This window comes from Danio rerio, chromosome 11 (assembly GCF_049306965.1).
Source record: "Danio rerio strain Tuebingen ecotype United States chromosome 11, GRCz12tu, whole genome shotgun sequence".
NCBI lineage: Eukaryota > Metazoa > Chordata > Actinopteri > Cypriniformes > Danionidae > Danio > Danio rerio.
Genome location: NC_133186.1, coordinates 4,436,818 through 4,458,547, shown reverse-complemented (window position 1 = coordinate 4,458,547; position 21,730 = coordinate 4,436,818). Strand labels below are relative to the sequence as shown.

At 36.6% G+C, this 21,730-nt stretch overlaps 1 long non-coding RNA gene across 1 annotated transcript; it reads left to right on the top strand.

Annotated features, from left to right (window-relative positions):
• Window positions 1-7,759: 7,759 nt before the first annotated feature.
• Window positions 7,760-9,723, top strand: LOC137496664 (uncharacterized). The gene is made up of 3 exons (XR_011017162.2): window positions 7,760-7,833; window positions 8,432-8,479; window positions 9,336-9,723. It is a non-coding gene; the product is annotated as an uncharacterized lncRNA (long non-coding RNA).
• Window positions 9,724-21,730: the final 12,007 nt, after the last annotated feature.

Sequence of the window (21,730 nt, the reverse complement as noted above, 5' to 3'; positions counted from 1 at the left end):
ATTGCTGTCTGGACATGTCACAAGTTGTCATGATCTTTGTAGAAGTTGTGAAATATATTAAAGATTAGGGGTGTCAAAATTAATTGTTTCTTCGGTGCACCGCGATGCAGACGCGGACAATTCGGTATCGATTCAGTAATAATCATAACCGGTTATTATGTAGTGACGTCATTTATCTCCTATGTGCTCTGTCGCGAGGGAGGTGAGCACCGGTATTTACAACACTCAGCCAACTCAGGGCCGGCCCGTGGCATAGGCACCATAGGCAAATGCTTAGGGCGCTGTATATCCAGTGGGGCGCCAGAAATGAGCGCGCTTCAGTTGGTTTTGTTTTCGATTTTCCTGACACACATTCAGTTATAGACGACAAAAACGCTTACCCTAAAAAGATCTAAAGTGTGTTTCCTACAGAAAGACAAAGCTAGTAATGTTTCACAGCTGTCTTTCTTTTTTTCGCTCGACATTACGAGCACTGCTCCGTTTAAGCCCTCGCAGTCTGCGTTTACTTTAGCCGGCAGAGCTCACGCTGAGAGGAGCTCTCTGTAAGGGACCGTCGGAAAAGTGCTTATTTTTTTCGTTTTTTTTTCGTTTTTCTGCTCCGCTCAGCGCGAGCTCTCCCTGTTGCAAGGGCTTAAGTGTGTTTGTGTGTGTGTACGTGTGTGTGTTTGTTTGTTTGATGCTGTCTATGTTTGTGAATGTGTTTGAATGAGAGACAGTGTGTTGCTGTGTGTCTGTGTGTTTATACAGACAGCATGTTATAGCCTCCCCCCTAAAATATAACACTATATATGGCAAGCACCGTCAATGCACCGTGATGCACCGAGATATCGAATTGAACCGAATCGATGGCATGATAATCGTAACCGAACCGAACCGTGAGACCAGTATAGGTTCACACCTCTATTAAAGATGCACGTAATTGTTCAGTTTTGGTATGCAGAGAAGGGTTGCAGAAAGAGGAAGTATGTCTAGGGGTTACAAAGAGCCAAGGGACTGCAGAATGACTGATCAGTGACGTTAAACCAAAAGTCCACCTGTTAGGATCAGTTGTGTATATATGCTGGAGTCAGGAAATGTAAGTTAGTTGCGAACCTCCTGAATGTAATTCTTGTATTGCATTGGGGTAACATAACCCAGAGCTCTGTCATCGAATTATTCATTTGTATCTAATAAATTACTAATATTTTTGGCATTGAAGAAAACCCTCTCCAGACCTTTTCTTATTGAACACGCATGGAATTGGCTTGATATTCCAACACTACCAATAAGCAGTAAGTTAGTTTAGACAAAGTAGTTAATAGTGTCAAATTCATGGTTTTGATATTATTTAGAAAATGTGCGAAATACAATAAAAACCCACCAGTGAGTGTGTCCAAACTTTTGACGGATAAAGACTCTGCCGTCAATGATGCAGATAATGCTTCTGACAGTTCGCCAACAACAGGCTTCACCCTGGCATAGGTGGTGTGCACACGTCTTCACAGATGAGAGCTGAGTATAAATGAGGCAGAAAAAGCAGCAGACAGAATAGAGGAACGAAGCACATCTTTGAATAATGAGATCATCATAATGACCGATTCCTCTCAGCGAAGCGGAGCTCCATACTGACCTAACAAACAGCACTGATACAGTAATTAACGTCAGATTGGGAGAGAAGCACTTGAAAAGGGGCTTTTAACGAGTCTTGCCGTGCAGGCGGCAAAAAGGTCCTCTTGACAAAGAGCAAAGCTGACAGTAATTAAGTGTGCATCGCTGGCAAAGACGGGGCCACCGCTCTGAAAATTTCATCTAAAAACAACAGCGAAGCGTCCTTTAGAGTTAAAGACGCATATGTGTGTGTGTGTGTGTGTGTGCCAGTTTAAACGACTAGTTGTTCTTAAGTGGCAGACTGTCTGTTTGTGATTCTTCAGCTGTACAAACACTAGAAGACTTCGCGTAGCACCAGGAGCACAGGCCACGCTGAGACTAAAACAGAAAAGAGCTCAATCATTCAGCCAGTTGTCCTATACAATCAGCCATTCTCCTTCTCTCCAAACATGTAATCTCCACCTGATTTCTCTCTTGTGGGACTCGAACTAGATCAAGCGTGTGTAATATGCCTCTGCTGCCTGTGCTCTGATTACTGCCTCATTGTTTGCGAATATATAAAATATTTATCTGGCCTTCTCTCTTTCTTTTTTTTAGCCTTGGACGCTTGCGTTTTAGCACATCAGCTGTGATTAAATAGATTCGTGTTATCTGTTTATATGCACAGAAGGGTTTATACATTATGCAGCAACACTATGTGTTTTGTCCTTTTGAGTAAACTTCATTTGCGAGTCTCTCCACGGACGGCGCTTTAGAAATATTGCCTACAGCCAATCTGGTGGGTTGGCGTTCGCCTTGACTGCTGGAATATGAAATAGTCTGTAACTATTCATGTTATGATGACATCATTCACTTATGAACATGTATGTTCTTGGCAAAAGCGAAAAGCCAAGCAGGATTCGTTGGCACTGTGACATCTATCTAAGCAGCAGTGATAGATGTACTGTAAAGGCTCCTACACACCGCGACGCTTTTCGTTTGCGTTTATTGTCAGCTTTTACGAGACGTTTTTCCCTATTCAAACCCAAGCGATTTTCACTGGCGTCGAGCAGAAGAGTATGCAAAATCACTCCTTGACGTTAGATGGCGCTACACAACTTTAAGCTTCTGACACCCGCTTGTAACACAAAAGAAGAGGAGGAGAGGAAGTTCACATGCTTGTTGTTAAAGTGACTGGTGACTCGAACAGGCATGATTTTTTCTACTTATTTTTGTTTAAAATTTATTTTTTAAAAATTTCATAGTATATTATTACACACACACACACACACACACACACACATATATATATATATATATATATATATATATATATATATATATATATATATATATATATATATATATATATATATATATATATATATATACAGTATAGGCGAGGCAGTGTCGCAGTAGGTAGTGATGTTGTGTGGAGTTTGCATGTTCTCCCTGCGTTCCCATGGGTTTCCTCCGGGTGCTCCGGTTTCCCCCACAGTCCAAAGACATGCGGTACAGGTGAGTTGGGTAGGCTAAATTGTCCGTAGTGTATGAGTGTGTGTGGAAATGTGTGTGTGTGGATGTTTCCCAGAGATGGGTTGCGGCTGGAAGGGCATCCGCTGTGTAAAATCTTGCTGGATAAGTTGGCGGTTCATTCTGCTGTGGTGACCCCAGATTAATAAAGGGACTAAGCCGACAAGAAAATGAATGAATATACATATTATATATTATGAATATATATATATATGAATATATATATATTCATTTATATTCAATGAATGAAAAAAAAAAAAATATATATATATATATATATATATAAATATGTGTATGTATATGTATGTGTGTGTGTGTGTGTGTGTGTGCGTGTGTGCTTAACTTAAGGAAAAGACCATCATCCAACAGCTAAGACATTTTTTTATTTTTATTTTTTTTTGTCAAAGATAATGGAGGTTTCTTAGCTTTATTTTGGGTACATTATTCTTTAATTCAACATATTTTACATCTAAGAATCGAAGTAGAAAAAACATTAAGTGCATTCAGATATTTTGCTTTTTAAGTTTATTTAACTTGCCGGTTTTGTAGACAGGGTCGGCTCGTCCATAGGGTGGCGGAATAGAGAGGGCTGCATCTGCGACACCTTCCTCACAACCCGCATGCTCAGTTATATTTGCGACCCCCCCCAATGATTCATTCAAAAGTGTAGCTACTTAAAGAGCAATACAGTCTTTGCTGTTTGCATGGTTTTGTCCGTCATTTATTTATTTATTATCCATTCTATTTATTTTGGTTGCATTAATTACAAGTTCTGCAGAATTCAGATCTCTTGTCCTCAAGTACTCCAGCATGACACCACCATCAGCCAATGTGAGGCCGTCGTTGAGCATCTGTCTTTCTAGATTTTGGCACTAGCAGGACCCCCATCTGTGCATTTTTGGACAATCGAGCACGCTGAATCAGTGTTGGAGCCGGTCTGTGAGAGAAATCAATCTGATTGGTCATTCAGCTTAGCAAACCAGTGCATGATAAGATGATGTGAACCTCAGAATAAGGAGAAACACACAGACTAACATGAGAGTAGATGAAATTACACTGTCTTTTTGGTAAGTGCAGCTTTTTTACATGTTTAAAGTGTGTTTCTGGAAAAACTAATCTTTTAAAGTTCCCATGAAATCAAAATGTTCTCTTCTTATTTGCATATGTATATAGTAGTTCTTGTTATAAGCAATGCATCTGTGCACATGGGATTTAAATTAAATTGCCCTCATAAACTTTAATCAAGTATCATAACCTTCCCTCCTCCTTGAAATGACGTTCTTCTTTCTTTCTTCTTTTCGGCTTAGTCCCTTTATTAATCCGGGGTCGCCACAGCAGAATGAACTGCCAACTTATCCAGCACATTTTTACGCAGGTGACGCCCTTCCAGCTGCAACCCATCTTTGGGAAACATCCACACACACTCATTCACACTCATACACTACGGACAATTTTAGCCTACCCATTTCACCTGTACCACATGTCTTTGGACTGTGAGGGAAACCGGAGCACCCGGAGGAAACCCACGCAAATGCAGGGAGAACATGCAAACTCCACACAGAAACGCCAACTGACCCATCCAAGGTTCGAACTAGCGACCTTCTTGCTGTAAGGCGACAACACTGCCTACTGCGCCACTTCGTCGCCCTCTTTACTTTCTGGTTACATAGAACTCCTTTAAGGCTGATTTATACTTCTGCGTCAAACGCCGGTGTATGCTACGGCGATGATGCATAGCCCTTCGCTGTGGCCGTTAGTGTCGCTGACGTACACCTCTCAAAAAATGTAAGTACACGTCGCAACGACGCATAGTGCAAGCTCTGTGATTGGTCGGCTTGGTAGCGCTGAGGAGTCTGGGCGGGACCGAGAGCCGCGTGAATGGTGCGAGCCCAATGAAGCGATTGTTTACAAGTGTGGAGTCCCGTGAAGGAGCTCCGGATGGAAAGTTTTGTTTTGTGTTTACCTCATAGTTAAAGTTATTGCACATCCGCCGGTTCCTGCCTCAAAATGAGCGAGTTTGAGCCACTTGTACATCCCGGAAGTGTTCAGGAAAAGCAAAACAGCAGCGAAGAAACTCGACACAGAGGAACATTTACACCTCACTGCCAACTAGCGTTTCGGAAGTGTTAATGCAGAGCATCAGAGACAGCGCACAGAAGTATAAATGCACAGCTATGTGCGTTGCATGTGCCGTGGGTTACGCCGGTCACTTGACGCAGAAGTATAAACCAGGCTTTAGGGCAGACCTATTCCTCTCTCGTCACTTACTCTATCGTATACATCTGCTCCTCCAGGTGGCAGACACAGGTAATGCTCATCAGGCACTTCTGTTCCCACGACTATTGACCACTCCCCTTTCGTGACACACACACACACACAAAAAAAACGTTTTCTGTATTTTATATCCCCGGTCCTCTTTCCAAGTCATATGACAATTTCCTGCAAGATATCACTCTTGTAATCTTTAGCCTTAACCTCCAGCAGCCTCAGTAATGTTATTAGAGGCTGGGTGTGTCTCGGTTATCACTACACAGTTCTGGGTTCCAGACCTCAAAGGCTTTTAAACTGCACCACAGCTTTTATGAGCGTGTCACTAAGGACAGTCAGAATCTCATCAGCTCAGTCTGAGAACTCGAGATGGAATCTACTGATAAGTTTTATAACCCTTCCCTAAGGATATGGCCCCAGAAATCCAACAAGAGGTGAGCAAGAGTGTTTTTTTCCTCAAAGAAAGTGACTTAAAGTCTGCGTTGGCCACGTTCCTTTACAAGAGTAATTAATTATAGTTACTAGTTACTTCTCACAAATGAGTTAAAGTAACTATTTACCAGGGAAAGGAACTATTGCTTGATGTTTAAATTATTATAATTTTTTTTAATGAGTATAAAATAAATTGTACACTAAGCTGGGCAGCATGGTGGCTCAATGGTTAGCATTGTCACCTCACAGCAAGAGGGTCGCTGGTTCGAGTACCGGCTGGGCCAGTTGGCATTTCTGTGTGGAGTTTGCATGTTCTCCCCGTATTTGCATGCAGCATGTCCTTTGGTTGACAATGGCAGCATTTCCTCAACTATATATCTAGATCAGGGGTTCTCAACTGGTTCGGCCATGGGACCCACATTTTTACATGGTCATCAACACGTGGCCCAAATTTTTAGGAACTATAATATAACTTTAGGAATTATATTTAATTTGTATTTATTAGTTAGCATACACAAGTAGTGACAGATAAATCATAAGAAAATCATTAAGACTCATTAAGAAAATCATTAAGAAAATCATTATAACAAATAAACAATATTTTATTATTGTCATTTAACACAAAGTCTCAAATTATAGAAATATTACAAAGTAAAAACGACAAATGTTTGGTTTCTAAAAGTGCTCTTGTGAGAGCCCATCATATGTCACACTGAGGTTTTAAGCCTTTATTGTCATCAATATATGTAAATTCATAATTTACATATTCGGGGTCGTACTTGCGTTTCAACATATTTGTTGCTATAATTAAATGAAATTTCACATGTCAAACGATGCAGTTTTCGCTTGCGCATTTTAAAATAAAAGTCTTATATAAGCAAAATAAGCTAAAAAAAAATTAAACATTTGTGTTTTTTGACCACACACTGAAAATGTTCCCATGACCAGTTGAGAAACACTGATCTAGATATTATTTTGTTGAATACTGTCTGAGTAATACAGTTGAAGTCAGAATTATTTGCCCCCCTTTGAATTTGTTTTTCTTTTTTTCATTATTTCTCAAATGATGTTTAACAGAGCTAGGAAATGTTCACAGTATGTCTAATAATATATTTTCTTCTGGAGAAAGTCTTATTTGTTTTATTTTGGCTAGAATAAAAGCATTTTTTAATTTTTTAAACATCATTTTAAGGACAAAATTATTAGCCCTTTTAAGTTATATATATTTTTGATAATCTATAGAACAAACCATCGTTTAACAATAACTTGCCAAATTACCCTAATCTACCTAGTTAACCTAATTAACCTAGTTAAGCCTTTAAATGTCACTTTACGATGTATAGAAGTGTCTTGAAAAATATCTAGTCAAATATTATTTACTGTCATCATGGCAAAGATAAAATAAATCAGTTATTAAAAATGAGTTTTTAAAACTATTATGTTTAGAAATGTGCTGAAAAAAATCTATCTATTGAACAGAATTTGCCGAAAAAAATAAACAGGGGGGCTAATAATTCTGACTTTAACTGTAAGTGTTTGCGGAGGAGAAAAATGAAGTTTTACTTGCTTTGACGCCGTGGCTCCTCCTTTGCTAGCAGAGCTCAAGTTATCACCTGTGTAGCCACTAATTTTGTGGCAGTGCACTGTAAAAAGTGCTACACTCACAAAGTTGGTTCTATCTACTTTAAATAATTGCAATCTAGTTAATTTTATTTGTTTTATACCAAAAAAATAAAATTTGCTTCCTCTTTACTTAAAATATATCAGTTTTTATATAACTGTATATTTTAAATAAAACTAATGCAATTTATTTGAGTAGATTTTTGTATGTGGTTATTGTGTAGAATAAATGTTATAAAAGTGAGTTGACACAGACAATTTATTAGAGCAGCTGTCGATGTGGGCAGGTGTTCATAAAACGTTATTTTAATAGTTTGGCGTGACTCCTTTTTCATTGCCCGGGATTTAGCAGGCAGACGCAGCTTCTGCAATGGTCGACATAAACTGCTCCCAGCAGCGGATCTGATTAACACGGTAAGTTGCAAATTTAGCCGAATGATAATTGTAAAGTCATGCAAAACTGCTGTCTTCGCTAGGCAGGTGAGGTTTTAGCTTTGTAAATTGTACTGTAGCCTCAGGTATGTTAACAGTTAGACTGCTCTCACATGGAAAGCTAAGTTGGCTAACGCTAACCAACGCTAGTTTATACTAACGATTAAAAGTGATATTATTGAGAAAAAATAGTGAAAGTAGTTTTAAAACACTTAGTAGGTAAAACTAACGTTGCAGAACCGATTAACAAGGTCACTGGTGGGCGGTCGGGGTGTGGGGGTTCAGTTTGTTAGCGCTAACTTAGCTAAAGTTAGCTCACCTAAGTTATAGCAGCACATTAAGGATGGATATTAAATTCAGAAACGTATGCAACAGTTAAGTAGTTTGTGTTTAACGTAAGAGAAAGTATAACTTAAAGTTTGTGTTTTAGAGATTTAGTCCATAAGTTTTTTAATGCTGCATAGTGAATAAATTACAGATTTACAATTTATTTTAACTTAAATTACATTTACTACTGATGTTTACAGAACCATTTAAACTGTATGCACCTCATTCTAAAATGCATGTTCTTGGTCTTTAGATACCAAAGTGATTTTGTTACCTGTGGATCTTCAAACTTCACATCCAGGTAAGAAAAACATTAGATACAATTACAGCTATAATTATTTGCAGGTAAGTAAAACATTGGTAAAATTGCAAACAATAGTGGGCTCCATAGAATTAACTTACATTTGATATCTGAAGATTTTTTTTTATGTGTGCAACAGTAAAAACAGTATAAAAATATCCTAATGCAGTTTCTTATTATCTGTCAGTCTTTCAATAAAGCTAACTGATAACACTGAATCACTGAACTGTCATTTGCCAGTGACATTAAATTTGAAGAAAAAGTCAATTAAATGTAGCTTTAGCAAAAATTTAATGTAAACCTTAATGTAATGTGTAAAATGGCAATGTATTTATTTATTTATTTAATAAAATTTGTATTATGACGTGCAAAGTTTGGTGCAAAATGAAGATGACAATTAAATTATAGAATTTGTATTCTATAATTTTCTTATAGCCGTTTTCAAACAGTTTTAATATCTAAATTAAATACACATTCTTATGCTTTATAAGTTGCCAAAATAAACAAAAAAATGTAATACCTAAATTTTAACAATTCTGTGATTGACAGGAAACCACAATGACATGCACTGTTACACTGAGTAAAATCACAGTTTTCTTTAAAATTTGATAACTAAAAACACCTGGAATAATGTAATTACACAACCTCTATAACCTTTTTTTATTTTTTAAATAAAAGTTAGGTAATTTTAACTAAGTTAATTTTTAACTGATAAACTAAGGTGTTTCATCCATGCATCATTCTCACTGGACTTTTGTAACTTCACTTGTAGTTATTTTCTATTTAGTATTTAGCTATTTAATGTTGTTTGGTAGCAACCACCTGAACTCCTGTTTCTTTTTGTCTCTACCAATAGAGTTGTGAGGAATCAGAGGTGCATGCGGCTGCCCACGGGAAAAATTTGCCATCAGCCCAACACAGTTTGGATTATCATAGGACTGTCAGAGGTTTGCCAAACCTGTCAAATGCATGTTGGCTCCTGTTTGGACTTACCGATGTCCTCGACTTCAAGTATCCATCAAAACTGTATACATTTGAGATATATCAGAGACTCTTTGTGGGGCTGGACATTATGCATCCAAAATCTTCATCAAAATATGCAAATCTCCTCACTGAGTTGCCTTGGATGATTTCTCAATAGGATCTGGTATTATTAATGTTTTTATTTATGTATTGTGTACGTGTAGCCACATTAATGGCCTATTTTGTAGTCACTATTAAAAGGAACATTGATTGATATTGAATACATGTTATGGTCTTTAATCCATCTTCCCATTCTTATTTAATTGTTATTGACAGGAAAGTCTGTTTATCTGTGTTTACTAGTGTATATTGTGCTTACAATATAGAAACGCCGATTTATTTTCTGAGGTTACAGCCAGAAGTCAATTAAATTCGTTTTAAATGACATATGCATGGTTAATTTTATTTAGATCATTAAGTTCATAATACTTAATTAAAATGAGTCAGTCTACAGTCAACATATAGCAATGTATAAGTAAGTTAAGTTTAACAAAAAAAGTAAGTTTATCTGATTTGAGTAATTTTAGAAATATTATTTGGCTCAACTTAATTTTATTGCATTTGTTTTAAGCAATGTTTTAGTGTTTAAAATACTTAAAAAAGGCTGGAAGTTGAATCAACCTAAAACGTCCGATGCAACCACTTGCCTCACTTTTTATAAGTTAGATCTAAGTAACATTTTTTACAGTGTGTGTGACAATGTCAGGTGCTTCATTAGACTAGAATTAACGAAGACTAACCATGTTCCTTGCACAACGATGTTCCATACAGGTTATCTTTTAACACTGATCTCTGAATAAATACTTACGGGTCGTAGACAAACTATATATCTGTGTATAATATTTGTTTCTCACTTATTCTTCCCTGAGCACAACAGAGACCCTCCTTCTATATGTATAAATGAATATTTTGTTATCACAAGTTGAACCTTTTGTATTTGCCATTGTTCTGACTAATGGTTGTTAGTGTGCATCTGCCCTATGCTGCCTCTGATTGGCAAACGATGGAAATGTACTCTATCTAGGCCAATCATCATGTTCTCAGTTATATCATGTTCACAGACATCATGTTCCCGCCCCAGCCACACATAAACGCACCCCAGAGAAAGAAAGGTCCTACAGCTGAGAGAGACGCTTCTCGCATGAAAACTGCTTCAGTGTTCTCAACTATAGTAAGTCACATTTTTATTGTCAGTAACGGCAACATCGTTGTAATGGGGGAAACTGTAGTTCATTTGATTACTCATTACTGAAATAAGTATCACCATTAGTAACACCATTTATTTATATAAACAAATGAATGAGTAAATAAACAAATGAATGAATGAAAAAAATAAATAAACAAATGAATGAATAAATAAATAAACAAATGAATAAACAAATTAATGAATGGAAAATAAATGAATGAATGAATGAATAAATAAGTTAAAGAATAGATCAACTAATGAATGAATAAATGAATAAATGAATGAATGAATACAAAATAAATAAATAAATAAATGAATGGATGAATGAATGAGAAAATGAATGAATGAATGAACAAATGAATAAAGAAATGAATGAATGGAAAATTAATGAACTAATGAACTAATGAATTAATGAATTAATGAATTAATTAAAGAATAGATCAACTGATGAATGAATGAATGAATGAATGAATGAATGAATAAGTGAGGCTTATTTAATAAGGGACTAAGCTGAAATGAAAAGGAATGAATGAATGAATGAATGAATGAATGAATTAAATAAAACAATAAAATAAATAAAAAGGAGTAAATAAAAATTAATGAATGAATAAAAAAATAATGAATAAATGATTGAATAAAAAAATTAATTAATAAATGAATAAACGAACCAACCAACAAATGAATAAATTAATCAACGAATGAATGAACAAATAAATGAATGAATGAATAAATAAATAATGAGTGAATACAATAATCCAGAAATAAATGATTAAATAAAATAATAAATTAATGTATAAATAAATGAAATAATGAAATAATGAATGAATGAATGAATGAATGAATGAATGAATGAATGGTTATTTATAGCGCCGTTACTCCCATCACTGCTTAAAATAGACCTCATCTTTAAATTTTTCTTCTGTGGACCAACAAGACTTCGCCAAATTGTAGGGTGGTTAACATACGTAGTGAAAAGAATAAATTCTACTTGCTGACTGAGAGAATAGAGCCTTTGTGCTGCGAATTTGGGCTCTGATTGTCGTATTTTGTTCCCTTAGAATGCGCTTTGGGAAATGGTGAATGGACTATGCTTTATTTGGCACTCATTATCTGGCATTCAGAGCATCTGAATTAAAAAAAAAAAAACTAGGGCAAAATGGGCTATGGGCATAATAGAGCAGCTAAATCAGGTCCTGGTTTTGCCAGTTTCCATTCAGGGTTTTCTATTCAACACATTTGTATGCGACTATTCAGTAGCATTTAACCAAGCTTTTATATTGAAATAAATAAATAAATAAATGAACTTGTTTTTTTACTCTTAAACCTTTTTTTTTTTCATATAAGATGGCTATACGCTTTTAATGAAAAAAATGCCATGCTAACTGATTTGTTGCCTCAGCAGCCTTGCATTTTATTCCTATTGTCGTTGGTTTGCATAAATGGAAAACTTCAGTATGTCAGTGCATGTATGTTTGTGCCATTTAATAATCTGAATTTATATTTTAACAAAAAAAAGCTGTAAATCCCACCTTTCTGTCTGAGATATGACAACAGTGACACCACTGGATGAGACATGGCTATGAATCCATAATAAGTCACTTTGAAATGTAACCCACAGAGGCCCGTTTGTGCATTAAACACATTATGTACACCAATATAGTGTATTAATATCTTCTCGAATGACATGCAGCGCACACGGGTAATAAATATGATCCTCAGATCCATAAACATATGGATATATTAAGAGCTCTGAAAAGCAGTATGGACACTCTGGGCTGGATATTGACAAATACATTCACCATCAGTTGAGTTGATTTCTAAGGAGCTCTTGTAGAGGAGACCGGGGACATATTTCGCTTCAGATTTACCTGTCATCTTTTGATATGAGAAGCATTTATTGGTGCCTAAAGTGAGTGTGTCACTACTAGATTTACCACTAGAAAGACAGTATTATTATATTGAATGTAACACCAAAAAATCAGACTGTTAGACCAAGGATCAAAAAAATAATATTAATAAAATAAATAAATAAATACATACATAAATAAATGAATGAATGGATAAATGCATTTATAAATAAAGACATGAATGAATGAATAAACATGAATAAATTAATTAATTAATTAATTAATGTATTTATTAATAATTAATTAAAGAATACTTAAATAAATAAATACATGAATGAATAAATAAATAAATGAAGAATAAATAAATACATGATGAATAAAAAATGTATAATTAAATAAATAAATGAATTCATGAATGAATGGATAGATGAATGAAAACATGAATGAATATATAAATACATGAATGAATGAATGATTAAATACATGTATTAATAAATGAATGAATAAATCAATAAAAGAATGATTAAATACATTTATAATTAAATAAATAAATGAACACATGAATGAATTGATTAATGAATGAATACATTAATGAATCAATGAATTAATACATGCATAAATAAATGAAAAAAATAACAAATCAATAAATAAAAGAATAAATAAATAAAAGAATAAATACATAAATAAATACATAAATGAACGACTGAATGAATGAATGAATGAATGAATGAATGAATAATTACATGAATGAATAAATACATGAATGAATGTATTAATGAATGAATAAATAAATAAATGAATTTATAAATAAATGAATGAATAAATCAATAAATAAATGAATACAATAATACATACATGAATAGATGAATGAATGAATAAATGAATAACTACATGAATAAATAAATGAGTGAATAAATCAATAAATAAATACATTAATGGATGAATAACATGAATTAATTAATGAATAAATAAATGAATTAGTAACTGAATAAATACATGAATAAATGAATGAATGAATGAATGAATGAATGAATGAATGAATGAATTGAATGGATGTATGAATGAATAAATGAATTAATGAATGAATACACAAATTAAGGAATACAGTACATAAGTACATACATACATACATACATACATACATACATACATGAATGGTTGAAAACATACATGTATGACTAAATAAATACATGAAGGAATGAATAAATACATGAATTGATGAATGAAAGAATGAATGAATGAATGAATGAATGAATGAATGAATGAAAAATAAATAAATTAATAAATGAATGAATGAATGAATGAATGAATGAATGAATGAATGAATGAATGAATGAATGAATGAATGAATGACCTAAACATGCATGTGTTATAAAGGAAGCAAACGACTCTTGATTAAAACACAGTAATTGATGATTAAATAAATTGTACTAAGATCATTAAAACATCCAACAGATTATCACACTTATCATCTATAAATTCTAAAGTCCTTTGACAGATTAAGACACTTCTGCATTTCATAAGCGAGACCATACAGCATTTAAAGGTCTGTTGCATTTTAAAGATTAAAAAACCCTGTTATAGTCAGAATCAGTGCTCCTCATTTATAAAACTTGTTTCTCTAATAAAAGTAAGTGGTTTAAACTTGTTATTGCTTTTATACATATTAATATTGCAGCATGATTTCATTTGTATGAATTATTTAGCTGTCAGGAATAATGATTGAAGAAGAAGTATAAGTTGGACCTCGAGTACATTAAAATTGCATGACGGAACAGAAAAATTGAATCCTAAAACCGCATAATGACCATTTATTTAATTAAAGTAGCTACTTGCTTTTGACTGTTTTTTTTATTAAGAAATAAATTTTGTGAGTAGTAGCCGTGCATGGATGTGAATGTGCCTTGTATTCCTGACATTCTGGGGACCAAATGTCCCCACATGTATAGCAAAACCAGTAATATATATATATATATATATATATATATATATATATATATATATATATATATATATATATATATATATATATATTTTTTTTTTTATTTATTTATTTTTTTTTTTTTTTTTGGTTCCCATGAGGAAAATGGCTCAGAAATCACACAGAATAAAGTATTTTGAAAATCTTAAAATAAGGATTTTTTCCTGTGGTTAAATGGTAGGGTACACAATATGTACAGTATATGGGAAGTACCTATTAGGATAGCTGTACAAGTCTGTACAAGTATGGCGAGTCATTGTATAAGATGGTTTATTCTGTAGACAATCTAAAAAATATAAATAAAAAAACTGCTTTTATTCTATTTAAAATAAAACAAATAAGACTTTCTTCAGAAAAAAAAATATTATAGTAAATACTGTGAAAAAAAAAATCCTTGCTCTGTTAAACATCATTTGGGTAATATTCATTCATTTGCGGCTGATCACGCATCATTCAATTTACGATTCACCAATCAGACGATTCCTAAGCCACTATAAATACCCATATAACAGCCATCTTCATTTTGAAGAATCCCCCCTTCCACCCCTACTCCTCCTACTTTCCAGGCAGATTAATACAGAGAGTGGAGCAAAGCGCATCAAATAGGAGAATGTTGATTGGAGAAGCAGGAACGAGCCGGGGAACTGACAGTATGCTAGCAGAATAAATATTGTAAGTTATGATTTCATGCAGACTCTAAAATATATACAGTTAAAGTTAGAATTATTAGATTTATTAGCCGCTCTGTATGTTTGTTTCCTGAATTCCTGTTTAACTGAGAGAAGACTTTACAACACATTTCTAAACATAATAGTTTTTACAACTAATTTCTAATAACTTTCTCCAGAAGAAAAAATAATATGGAAAATACTGTGAAAAATTCCTTGCTCTGGTTTCCAACAGATTAAAGTCTTGGAATAAATAAACGGTGAATCGTTTTCATTTTGAGTGAACTGTTCCTTTAAGAGACACGAATAGTCCAGTTAAAGGAAGTGTGTATTTTAAAAGCTTTGATGAGCATATCAGTTGTTGGTTTTTAGTTGACACACTTTAATGTGATGTTCTCGTTTTCCTCTTTGGCGAACGCCTCAGCGTGTCTCGTAACAGTCGTCTCATCAGCTCAAAACGGATTCCCTGACAGTTTCTGAACGCACATCCGAATGCAAATACAAGATAATAAACATGCGACCCGTTTTCCCACAGGTGGCCTTTGTTATCGCCGTCTTTCCCTTCTTAAATGCGGTGTCTGGCCAAGATTTAAAGAGCTATCTGAGGAAAAGCCGGGGAAAAGGTAGATTAGGTTTGTTGCTCAGCTCGAGTCTGTGAGCAATCATTCTCCGTTCCCTTTCTCTCATAGACAGCTAATCAGCACCTTCAATTACCCAAATAAATGAATCTGCTCCCTCTCCAGCCGGCATGAATTAAAGTTCAGCATCCCGTCTCAGCGAAATAAAGACCGCTCTAATTAGCTTCTGCACTCCATTTTAATTGTCAGAGCGGTTAAAGATTCAGGTCTATCTGTTTATCTCAATCGTGTGATGCAGGATGACAGATTCGCAGGAAACGCAGTGTTTCGGTTGACTAGGCATCCTGTCCAATAGCAGTGAGGTCCAAAATGTGTTCATTTTGTTCAAATTAGATTAGTGTTACATGCCGGAACGTCTGTCTTCGTTTCGGTCTCTTTAACCCGCCCAATGCCAGTTTAGCCAATTGTATTTTAGCACTCCTTGGTGGAAAACAGCTTATTTAATTCATTCAGTCATGAAGGCTCTCAAAGTATGCATACACAATCGAAATGCGACCTCCAGTGGACAGTAGCAGCCTCCGAAATGAGACACAGATTCAGAGTTCCACATGAGGTGGTTATTAATAGCAAATAATCTAAATATTTCGAACGTAAACATTAGGTTAGCAGGTTACTCTGTAACCCTGTGTCCGAACAACATGCTACATGATGAGATTTGCAGTGATAAGTAATTGGTTGTTTGCACCAGACCAAACATGACAGAAATTTAAATACAGCCATTCAGAGGCACAGAATAGTGCACTCACTGCACTCCAACGAAATTGTAAGATTTAAAATCTAATTAATACACATTAAACCTCTTTGATATTATTAAATGTAGATGCTGAATCACTGATATGTGTTGCCTTGCACTGAGTCACAGTTCTAAAGCTCCATTTGAAACGGTTTATTTTCTTTTCAAGATCTTAGGTGAATTATCTGCTGCTGCTTTCAGTAGTATGGCAATAAACATCATGTAAAATGGCATTTAAAACTCACATTATTAGCATTTCAAGAGTTCACACTTAGCTGATGATTGATTATAAAGCTTGTTTGGCGTGCTGTCCCGGGAGAGAGCCTTGAGCTCATAAGATCCTCGAGCCCGTGGCTCCCTCCCATTTGCAAGCTGAGAGGGGAGTTTGAGCTCAGGTAGATCTCGAGAACTCCCCTGCTGAAGTAGCTGATGAATAGATAGTGATTGCTCTTAAGAGATAGCTACTTACTAGGAGCATGTCTATGGTGCCGAATTGAATTAGTCAATTAACTTAAGTTACATGTTTTTGGATGGTGGGAGGAAACCGGGGGACCCGGGGGAAACCTACGTGAGCATGAGGAGAACGTGTAAACTCTGCACAGATATGTCGACTGGCTTGGTAAGGACTGGAACCAGTGACGTTTTTGCTGTGAGGCAACAGTGCTAACCACTGGGCCACCGTGCCACCCATCTAGAAAAGGAGGATGAGTAGGGGTAGAAGGGGGAACTCTTCAAAACGAAGAAGGCTGTCATATGGAACTTATGGTATTTATAGTGGCTTAGGAATCTTCTGATCAGTGAATCATAAATTGAATAATGCGGGACCAGCAGCAAACAATCATAAGCATGTGATCCTCTCGAAATTAGTTTATAAATAAACTTCACTTAACATTGAATAAAGTACATTAGGTGCACATGCGGTGATTACAGTTCGTCCTGTTTTTCAGCTGTGAGAATTACAAGCCGTTTCTAAAGTATAAATTTCAGGTGTTGGTTTGGACAAAAACTAAAATATAAAATATTCCTTCTACCACGTGCCATTGCTTTTGTTTAGAACACAATTTGAATCAGCTTTAAATCAGCTTTTAGGCTCGATAGTCAAACACACTGCTGTTGGTGTCGTCAATCTGGCAACCTGCGCTGGCGTTTGTTTTGAACCCGAGTGCAATACCTAGTTCAACCACTGGCTGTCAAAGTTACATACTACACCAGGTGTGGCCAACCCTGTTCCTGGAGAGCCACCTTCCTGCAGATTTCAGTTGCTACCAATATCAAACACACCTGCCTGTAATTATCACGTGGTGTTCAGGTCCTAATTAATTGGTTCAGGTGTGTTTGATATGGGTAGCAATTAAAATCTTCAGGAAGGAGGCTCTCCAGGAAAAGAGTTGGCCACCCCTGTACTACACCTTTAGCTGTTGGATTATTGAAATAATGAACGATAATCAAGGTATTTTTGGTTTAATATAAAGGTTTAAACTCTTAATAGAGATCAAATCAATAAATATTTGAATAAATCAATCAAAAATTTATTCTAAACTTTTTAAAAATATTTTTTGTTCATTTAAATGAGTGTTTAAATTAATAAATTTAAATTTAAATATTATTTTAAAAAATAAACCAAAAGAGGTGGTGCGGTGAAGGCAGAAGGGTCATTGTTTAGAGCCTCAGCAGGGTCAGTTGGCATTTCTGTGTGGAGTTTGCATGTTCTCCTCATGTTAGCGTGGATTTTTCCCGGGTGCTCCGGTTTTCTCACAGCCCAAAGACATGCGCTATGGGTGAATTGGGTAAGTTAAATTGTCTGTAGAGAATGAGAGTGTATGGGTGTTTCCCAGTGTTGGGTTGCAGACATATGCTAGAGAAGTTGGTGATTCATTCAACTGTGGCAGTCCCAGATTAATAAAGGGACTAAGCCGACAAGAAAATAAATGAATAAACAAAAAGACTTATAGAGATTAAATCCATCCATATACTGTATGAATAAAAGCAGTCATAGCTGTGCTGTATCATACATAAAACACGTGTGTTGACCAATCAGCTTCATTCAGTGGAACAAACCATTTAATCAAAGCAATAAATAAGCATGTCATTGGTGTTTATTGGCTGGTAGTGTGGCACTGTGGGACTGTCACCGAAATGGGAACAAATGCAGTACATCAAATTCAGGGACTGTATGGTGTAATCTCTCTCCCCTGATGCAAGCCGAAAATCGAACTCCTGCCACAACTGGGGATTAGCCAAGGCCAGGAGAAAATAATGATAATAATTACAATTATTGATCTCTTGTACCGCGTGTGCAAACGCAGTAAACCACGGCGTCTGCTGCTCATTCGCTTTCCTCTAGCGAGAGTTTAGAGCTTTGCTGGGAAAGATAATGTACCACTTTAAGCATCAGTTGTCATACTCAAACACAGTTGAAAAAGAGAACGAGATATAGAAGGGAATTAAAGTGAGTTATAAATTGGTCACCCAGACTTTTGGCTTATGGTTTAAAGTCTGATCTACACCATAGTCGATTCAGGCTGAAAACTGTCCATATTAAGGAGTAGTTCACCCAAAAATGTAAATTTACTTACTATTTCCAGGGTCTCTGCAGGTTTCGTTAAGTCAAATTTAAGACTTTTTAAAGGTGCCCTATGATAAAAAAATATGGATAATACTAAGGTGTAGTAAAATAATAAAAGATCAGTATACAGAAATGGGCATACTGTGAGCCTCACTGTGTCCTAATTTCATGTAAATTCCACGAGTGTAAAACCCCAGTGGTAAATGAGCCAATCAGAGGAAAAAACTGTCAGAGACTGGGATAGAACCCGGGTCTCCTGCACGAGATGTTGGCCTTGAACCCACTGAGCCACACAGGGGTTGAAGAACCAAAGTCACAAAAAGGAACTTTCTCCTTAAGAGGAATTTATTAGTGGCAAAAAACACTTCAATAGAAGATAAAGATAGAGCAGACAAAAAACAGAGACTTCTCCAATTTCAAAAAATGCAAAAAACTCAAGAGGCAAAAAACTCAGGATCAGTAACTGCTCAAAATTACTACAAAAAACATAAGTCACAAAAAGCTTGACAAAAGGTAATTTTTCAAATAGAGGAACTCACAGAGGATGACAGGCTAGGATCCACAATAACCGAGCAAAGAACTACTAAACTGAGGCTACTTAAATACAAACAGCTAAACAAGGAACATGTGAAATCAATAGCTGTGATTACAAATACAAAATAAAGACAAAGAACGAAATGAGGACATCTAGTGGTGAAGAAAAAACATTACAAGAAAAAACTAAAATAACATGGGCAAAATCCTGACAGGACCCCCCCCCCCCTAGGAACGGCTCCTGACGTTCTTGCCGAGAGACTTGAGCTTGAGAGTGTGAAAGTCTCGAATCAACTTAGGATCCAAAATGTCCTTGGCAGGAACCCAGGAACGCTCCTCAGGGCCGTAGCCTTCCCAGTCCACAAGATACTGCTTGGTCCGACGCACTTGACGAACATCCAGTATCCGGTGGACTGTGTAGACTGGTTGGCCTCCAAATAACCGAGGAGGGGGAGGTTTACCTGTCACAGAAAAAGGAGAGGATGAGACTGGTTTTAGTAGCGATACATGAAAGGTAGGGTTTATTTTTAATGATTTTGGTAGATTTAACTTGTAAGTGACCGGGTTTACTTTCCTTGCTATCTTGAAGGGTCCTATGAACTTCTGGGAGAGTTTTCTAGAATCCACTCGTAGGGGAATATTTCTAGTTGAGAGCCAGACTCTTTGGCCCGGGCGCATAGTGGGGGTTGGTCTGCGTCTACGATTAGCCTGTTGCTGGTATTGTTGGGATACGCGGAGAAGCTTAAGACGTGCCTTCCTCCACGTTTGACGGCAGCGTCTGACAAACTGGAGGGCTGAGGGGACGGTCACTTCTACCTCCTGCTCCGGGAATAGTGGAGGAGAATAGCCAAATTGGCATTCGAAAGGGGACATACCAGTAGCTGAAGAACAGAGTGTATTATGTGCATATTCTGCCCATATAATGAAACGGGACCAGGTGGTGGGATTATTGGCTGCCATGCATCTCAGGGTGGTCTCAAGGTCTTGATTGAGTCTTTCGGTTTGACCATTGGACTCTGGGTGAAAACCTGAGGATAGGCTGGCCGTAGCCCCTATGGACTGGCAAAAAGCTTGCCAGAATCGGGAGGAAAATTGAGGTCCTCGGTCTGAGACAATGTCTTGGGGAATGCCAAAGACTCGGAACACGTGATTTATGGTAAGCTCGGCTGTCTCTTTGGCAGTGGGAAGTTTGGGCAAGGGAATGAATCGTGCAGCTTTGGAAAATCGGTCCACAATTACCAAAATAGTGGTATTCCCTTGGGATGGAGGGAGCCCCGTGACGAAATCCATAGAAATGTGCGACCAGGGTCTGTGAGGTATGGAAAGTGGATGCAGGAAACCTTGGGGTGAACAGTGGGAACTTTTACTCTGGTTGCAAGTATGACATGCATTGACGTACAAGGTCACATCTTTCTTGATGGTGGGCCACCAAAACCGTCTCTGCAAAAACTCAAGAGTGCGAGCAGACCCTGGATGACACGTGAGCTGGGAAGAATGTCCCCACTGGAGAACCTTGGATCGAGCAGCTTTGGGGACGTACAGACAGCCAGCAGGACCTCCGCCTGGGTCAGGGTCTTTGATTTGGGCTTTCCTAACAATACCCTCCAGACTCCACCTGATGGGGGCAATAATCTTTGAACTGGGGATGATAGGTTTATTGCGGTCTTCTTGAGGGGATTTTACATATACTCGGGACAATGCATCTGGTTTCAGATTTTTGGAACCCGGACGGTAGGTGAGGGTGAAATGAAACCGGTTAAAGAACAGAGACCATCGGGCTTGGCGGGGATTGAGTCGCTTAGCCTGCTGCACATACTCAAGATTTTTGTGGTCTGTCAGTACTTGGAATTGGTGTTTGGATCCCTCCAGCCAGTGTCTCCATTCCTCAAGTGCTAGCTTCACTGCCAGTAGTTCCCTGTCACCCACGTGATAGTTTCTCTCGGTTGGGGTGAGACGATGGGAGAGAAAAGCACAAGGGTGAAGTTTGTTATCCTCACCTCTCTGGGATAACACCGCTCCAATGCCCACTTCGGAAGCATCAACTTCAACCGTGAAAGGTTTGTCAGGGTTTGGGA